Genomic DNA, 7,627 nt, shown 5'->3' with positions numbered 1-7,627 from the left:
ATCTAACTCATTTCATATGGAGAAGAGTTAAAGAGAAGGAGGAAAAAAAAGGTTTTAGTCTGGTCTTCACTTAAACTATCATTTAAGTTACCTCCAACAAATAAGAACAGAAACAATTCTTTTCAAAGTGATACTGATGTTACCATTAGAAGTCTCCCCAGTAATTTGGAAACCTTTAAGGGAAAAGGATTTTCATATATATACTTAGTATACTTTTAAAAAAAAAAAATTGCTGTGAGCTGTCAGACTTGTATGTTTTAGTGGGTTTTGGTGTCAAGTCCCTCAAAAGACGGTATAAGTGTTATTTCAGTAAAACAAATTATTTTTAAGATTGTTTAGAATAAACACCCCAGATGTAAGAAAACATTTTTTTGAGGGAAGATTAAACAACAATAAATCTTACTAACTCCAAGCAGAAATCCTTCATGAGAGAATTCTTAATAGCTTTGCAAAAGTCCAGGACTCAAACAGTTGAAATAAGACTCAAAAGAGTTTGTTGTAACAGCCTTCTCCATATAAAATAGATAGCAGTGGATACCTATCTTTATTAGGATGCATCATGACTATGGAAGCAACAAACAAAAAAAATCCACAAACAGAAAATGTAATAATTTGCCAAAGGAGGAAAGAACCATGCCTAAAAACTTCAAAGCCAGGAAATAAATAATTTATCTTTTATATAATCAGGAATGTGATTTGATTGTGGAAGGCATATGGACAAAGAGTACAAAAAAAGTATCTGTAAGAGAAGACAAACCGAAATGCTTTATGGCTGGCCTGAACTCACAATGCCCCCAAAAAAGCAACTTGCTGCTCCCGTGAAGAGGTGGTATGACACAGAAATGCAACATCATGCAAACAGTTTTTGAGAACAAATTGATAGAACAGGATCTCAGAAGCATGCTCCCCCAGACATTATATTTCCTTAAATGGCTTCAGAAAGCAACTCGCTCTGTTGTAGTAGCCCTCAAGTTATCCTTGACATCTTCTCTGTTCATAACCTTTAGTTTCACCCCCGAGTGTCTTTTCCATTAAGCCTTTATCTGAAGTTCGAGGGTCAGTAACACTTAATGGTCTTTTTCCTTTCCTAAGATGGTTTGAATGCAAAAAATAATTAAAAAAAAAAAAGGTTGAAGGAGCTGAAAGTATATTATGGAGTGATGACAACTCGATATGGCCATAGTCACAGAAGAACTTTATGAAAGGCTGCACCAAGTTCCTAGAGGGCTAGAAGAGCAGGCCTTCAATTCAGGCATTCAGAATTAAGCATCTAGCCTAACTATTAAACTAACTACCTGAGAATGGGTTACAGGTAGACTGCAGCCATTTACAAATATGCTACCCTCTAAAACTATAGAGAATGAAGGGCACTACAAAGGGATGCTGAAGCACGCTGCGAAGTTTGCATTACCTTTGCAACACTATATAAGAGCACGCAGCAAGGAATTCATAAAGACACTTAAGAAATGTCTGTTTGTAGGTATCCAGCACACGGAGAGCACAGGACCTCAAAGAATGCCATCAGATAATATTACTGCAGAAACAAAGTTAACAGCCAATTCTGTTTCTACATGTGTTTGTAGCACTTAGTAAAACCAGTCATCATTCACAATGCAGTTAGTGCCTAAAGAAAGTGAGGTTTTTGGCTTTTTCCTAAGAAACCAGTCATAACAAAAAGACAAGTGCAAATCTGTTATATATCCAGTATTAACTGACAAGTCCTCTGGAATGCAAATGTTTTCTCAACCACAACTATATGGTTTAACACGACAACAGGAACAGGGAAAAATTAGTGAAAACTCTCAGAAGTATCTGACATAATACAGAAGGGGGGGGGAAGGGGGAAAAGTATGCTCCTTCTCAAAGACTCCCATCTAACTCGGGCTATGGGATGCCATGGTCTCAACTGAGCGTACCACGCTGGCAAAGCCACACATCCATATTTTTATAGCATCATAAACTGCTTGTAGTAGAGAACCTAACATTAAAAAAGGACAAAATGTGTATTTATTATAACTGTGAAGCACATTACCATGAAAACTAGTATGCCAGAGGAACACCATGGAATAGATCAAAACAATCTAATTTAGTATGTGATACAAACACAAATTTGCTCTCTGAAACAGTCTGACAAAAGATAGTCAAGGAAATGGAAGAAACAGAACACATCTATATTTGACCTGGCTGACACTGACAGAAACAACCTGAAAAGCCCACCAGCTCTTTCCAAACCGAAAATCGAGACCCCCACTTGCTGCCGTAACCAGCAGCCTAAGGGAGGCACAGTCTAGAAAAGGATGCAGAGAAAAAGCAGCATTTTAGACCTAAAGGAATAAAACCGTGAGGCCTCGAGCGGTTACTGGGCGTCCCCTACGCAGCGAGCGCCGCGCCTCCCTCGGGAGAGGCTCCCGGAGCTGAGGAGCAGAGGGTTTCGCGACCGTTGGGCGAGGAGGCTCCGCGCCCTTGCACGGCGCCACCAATCAGAAACTTCTGCGGCCGCGCCGCCCCCCGCGCCTCCCCGCCTCTGCGTGGCTGGAGCCGGCTCTTCGGCGCACTGGTGTCTGACGAGCTCCGGCGGGTCTGCGGCTGCTAAGGTTCCTCTCCTCCCGGGCGGCACCAAGCTCCCCGTAATGTCGGCCGGGCAGCCGTTGCCTGCCCCGGCTCTTCAGGCCTTTTTCTGACAGGTTTGGATTTTAACGCTAGGTACCAAAACGCTAAAATTCGAAGTAATATGCGTGCTTCTTCAAGTCGCTTTCTATAAGGGGCGGTTAGCAAGCTTAAAAAAAAAAAAAAAAGATGGAGGTTAAAGCCCAGAACCTCTTCCCTTCCCCCCGGCACCCATCACACCTGTGCTGTTGTTGGACTCGGACAGAGACATGACACCCTGCAAACCTCCCAAAAAGACGTTGGGGACTGGGCCCTTTTCAACCCTTTTCCTTCCTAAAATAGCGAAACGTGGGGGCATATCTAGCTGCGGTTGCCTGAGGGGAGGTACAGAGCTGGAGCTCCCTGCGGGGGCATGGGGCAGGGCGGCGGTGGCGTCCCTCTGTCGGTGGAAAAATTCGGAAAATGTGTATGCATGCCCATGTTTCACAAAGTAATTTCAGCCTGCAAATAATAAAAATGTAATGCGTGTCTGAGTGCAAAACGCCTGGGAAGCTCACTACATTCACTCACCATAGGGAATAATACAAGGAAATACCTTTTCATAGAGCGGCAGTACAGCTATGATGACTTCAGTACCATGAATACTTTATGATTTTTTTTTAAACTATATATATTGGATATACTTTGCCCATGCTATGCCTGTACACAAATGCTTGAGGAGGTGATTATCGGCCTGCTTGCTGTTTTGACTTCCACATTGAACTAAAATCTAAAAAATGGTGATGCCAAACTAATAAGAACAAATTGTTAAAATTCCATTTTCTACTCACAGTGCATGAAGCCAGTAAAACATTTTTATACTCAACGGTCAACGTAACTAGGCAATGTATGATCATATAGGATGTGCATATAAGCTCTTACCTGCTACAGCAAGCTGAGAAGTAAGCTACTGGCAAGAAGGACCTAAAAGAGCTGAGACAGTGAAAAAAGTAAGCACTGAAAACATACCTGTTTTGCCACCTTCTTCCAGATGCAGAAATTGTAATGCTGTCCAAGAAGATACTGGCTTTGTGAAAGAGTAAGAAGCAAGAAACAAGGAGCTTGTGAGTTAAATTTATTATTTGAATTACATAATACTTGCTAAATTTAAAAATGTAATGTTATAAGCTGCTGTTAGTAGCCTGTTTCTCTTACAGTTGATCTATATGAAACAATGAATTCTTGCAGACTTAACTAGATGTTAAAAGTGGTCTCCTAAGAGTCTGCAAGTTTGGGTCATACCTATGGGTTTCTAGTATGTGTTTCTTTACCATCCACTGATTTACATAGTTCAAATCCTGGATGTGCTTCTGATAGAATTGCCACCAGCAGTTCTGTAGTATATCTTGATCTTCAATTTTACAGAACATGTTATACTGGACTACAAATATCACAGATGTGTAAGAAGTAGGCTGGGACATGGGTACGTTTGTAGTAGTTTAAAAATATGAATTTTTTTTTCCTTACTGGTGTATTCATGCTTGTACAAATCATTGTAAGGATGCAGTTTTGCTAGAATCCTTTGTCTACAATGTTATATACTTAAATGCAAGAAAGAACAATGTAAATGTCAAGGTGTTCTATACCTTTGTTAGTTTTTAACTTAGTGTCACATCCCACCTACGAGAAGGGGAGAGTGACTAAGGTCCACAGATCCCCTTGGTGTGGATTAGGGTGAGATAACACACAAGGTCCATACACGAACATCAACTTTAATGGAACGAACACTCTATAAGCATCAACCCTCTGTGTATTAATATGTCACATAAGCTAAGCGGCTTTATGAGAAGTTGAGGTAGGCCTTGTGTTACTTAGCAGCATCAAGGGCAAAAAGCAAGGGGGGGGGGAGAGAGAGAGATGGGAAGCGGGGGTGGGGGGGAGAGATCACCACTCCTGGATCCAGCATCAGACCTGCCAACAGGGGGTATCGGTGTGGAGAGCGCCCCGAGGAGGCTCGTGTGTGCCCCTATTTATTGGCTCCAGTCCAAGGTTTCTAGAATCATCTCTCAGCCCGGTTTCAGGAGTGGTTGAGACATTAGTCAGTCAAGGAGAGTGACACTGAGCCCCTCCCCATGGCTGGCTTCTGGAGCTTTCTCTTGGGGCACTGTCTGTGCTCAGAGCACAGTCACTTGGGCCTTGTCCCTTACACTTGGGAAGTCACTTACGGTGCTGTAACTTCGTATTTCAACAGGAGCTTAAAAAAAAAAAAACAAAAAACTTGCAACTTTTTTTAAACTAAGTTTGTACATTCATTTTGAAAGCTGAAGTGACAATTATGGAGACTACTCTTTTCTCTTCAAATTTGTTGTGACTGATAACACTGCCCACCCCCCAATTTCCAGAGTATACTTTAAACAAGCCAAAATTTAGCTACTACATATTGAACATGGATAGATAGGTAAAGTTTTGAAACTGGAAATAATTCAACTTCCTTATAATTCATCTGTCCTAACACAGCTGAAAATTCCCAGCGTGAGTACCGTAACTTTCTGTGGCTCTGTCATTTTTTTAATTTTGCTTGGTAATGAATTTGTAAGATAAATATCTTTAGGAAAATAAGTGAATTAAAGTAATTTCCATCTCAGATGACTTATTTTAGTAGACTGAAACTAGGTCATTGTAAGTTAATACCTGTACTTTTAATAATTGAAGCTTCTGCTACCATCCCATGACGCCAACTCAGCAAGCTGGCTCTAACTGTAACCAAGCAGTTGTGTTACTTAAAAATATATTTAAAGGATAAGCTGGAACATCTTATAAAGGGAGATTATGATGCTAAAGGTGCCAGTTTTAATGCAAGGGGTTTTGGTGTTGAGGATCTAAACAGAAAAAGAGAGCCAGAGCAGAGCGCTCTCTGTATGCTGTCTTCAGTGGTTGTTTGGATGCTCCAGACTAGATCCAGTTACTGAAATGCTGTTTCTCAGTTTGTGTTAGCGGTGACTTTATCAGAATTACTAGGTATTTAAGGAGTATTTAAAAATGAAGAAAAATATTTGCTGGCCACAGTATTGAAAAAAAAAAAATCTGTTGTTTGTAAATAGCCTCAGCTCATTGGAGAATACTGTTATCCTAAAACAGCTCTGGACAAATATAAAAAATACCTGCAGTCACTGTACAGAGTTGCAATAATAAATGACAATTTAAATTCTATGTGCTTTATAACCAACTTATGAAAACTACCCAATGTTAAGGAATTCAAAATAGTAAGAACCACTTTTCTCATAAAACTAAATACAGCCTACTAATCAAGCTTTCGGCTCCTTCAATTTATGGCCTTAGCAATAGTGAATCTATACCAGCAAGTTATAAGAAGCAAAAAGGTTATGAGTAGCAACTGAGTTGTACAGTTTGTATGTTGGATAAAAGTTAGATAATCTTTTGTATGCTGTCTTCGTACTGCGTTTCTCGTCGAGTTTGCATTTTAAGTTATCCTCCTCCTAGTGCATGTTTCCTCAGCACCTTAAACCAGATGATCGTTCCCAGAAAGCCATTGCCTAAATGATAACAATAGGAACCAACAGGTCTGCTCACAAGCATTAAAAGATAGTCATGTTTCTTTACATGACTCAGCAAGTCCAGACCTAAGCACAAAGCAAGTTATACATGTCACTAGTAAATACCAGTAGCAAGAGAACACTAAATGTCTAAATGTGAACCAGACGCTTCCAGAAATCCTAACAACATTAATCCAGGCTGCCTGCTCACAGAATAAGTAACATCTATGGGGACTCTGCCCCAAACACCACAAAAATTGTCTGGCATGACTAATTTGAAAATGAATGATGACAAAATATTAATCCGTACATTCCCTTTTCCCCAGTATGAAAAAATCCAGAACCTGCATGCCCCTGCTGATGCTTGATGGCGTATAACCTTGTACAGCAGCAAGAAGTTGACTAAAGCAGCAGCAGAAGACATAAGCAAAAAGCAAAACAAATGAAAAAGAGCTTCAACAGGGAAAAGTCCTCATTTCCTATGCCAGGAGTCTCTGTGACTTGGCTGGCTACCCAACACCTCTGGAATATTCCTGCATAACTGGCTTGGCTTATTCATGTTGGACCCAAGCCAAGACCATCTGGCTTCAGGGCAGCAAGACACACTGATCTTGTTCTTTCATCAAAGCCTTCTCATATATATTGGGTCTACTTAATACACAACAGAGGGTCATCTTAAAAACAAACCCAGATTTTTTTCCCCCTATTATAGGCCGTGACAGAATATTGCCAGCTGTTATATGTTCAGCTATATGCTGAACATTTGTTCCAGAAGGGCATCATCCTATTTAGGTCTAGCTTTCTTCAGAAGCCCATCTTGAGCACTTCAACATAAGCATGCAGGATAACGTAATTAATGTGTGTATATTCAGAAGGAACTTGTTGCCCACAGCCAGCTCCTCTGTGGTGGAACCTGCTTGCCGTGGATTCTAAAATAAGGCAATTTTTTATGTTAATAAGGATCAAAGGAGAAATGGTGCCAAATGCACCACTAATACAGAAAGTTTTCACGGGCTTCATAGGATTATTTTGATTGAGCTAGTCTAGCCACAATTTATGAGCCAAAGTCTCATTTTGCTTTGGTGCACCAAAGGGTGCAAATTATACTTATGCTTATAACAAGCACATTCTGCAAGCATAGACTTGCAGTCATAAAATAAGTTTCTAGGTTCACAGCAAACAACCAATGTTTTATTAAAATAAGGACATAAAAACCTAAATAATCTCAGAATTTCTCCCATTATTAACATTTTCTGTGAAGAAACTCTCTCAAAATTAGATGACTGCTTTTATTCAATGCCAACTCAGTTATGCTAATTTTGGAATTAATTTCTTATTGTTATGACTTCTATTTGCGTTAATTAGGATGTGTTTCTTTCCGTACATTTCTTTGTGATTTATTTTCAAGAGATCTGCAATTTGAGGAGAAAATGCAGTGAAACATTCATAGGCAGCATTTGAAGTGGGGCAGCATGCAGTGACATGCC

At 40.1% G+C, this 7,627-nt stretch overlaps 1 long non-coding RNA gene across 1 annotated transcript; it reads left to right on the top strand.

The window, feature by feature from the left end:
- Nucleotides 1-2,555: 2,555 nt before the first annotated feature.
- On the top strand, nucleotides 2,556-6,552 carry LOC143159731 (uncharacterized). The gene is made up of 3 exons (XR_012995210.1): nucleotides 2,556-2,684; nucleotides 3,638-3,710; nucleotides 6,467-6,552. It is a non-coding gene; the product is annotated as an uncharacterized LOC143159731 (long non-coding RNA).
- The last annotated feature ends 1,075 nt before the right edge of the window (nucleotides 6,553-7,627 follow it).

This window comes from Aptenodytes patagonicus, chromosome 4 (assembly GCF_965638725.1).
Source record: "Aptenodytes patagonicus chromosome 4, bAptPat1.pri.cur, whole genome shotgun sequence".
NCBI lineage: Eukaryota > Metazoa > Chordata > Aves > Sphenisciformes > Spheniscidae > Aptenodytes > Aptenodytes patagonicus.
The sequence above is the reverse complement of the archived record's forward strand: the minus strand, read 5'-3'. Positions and strand labels throughout refer to the sequence as shown.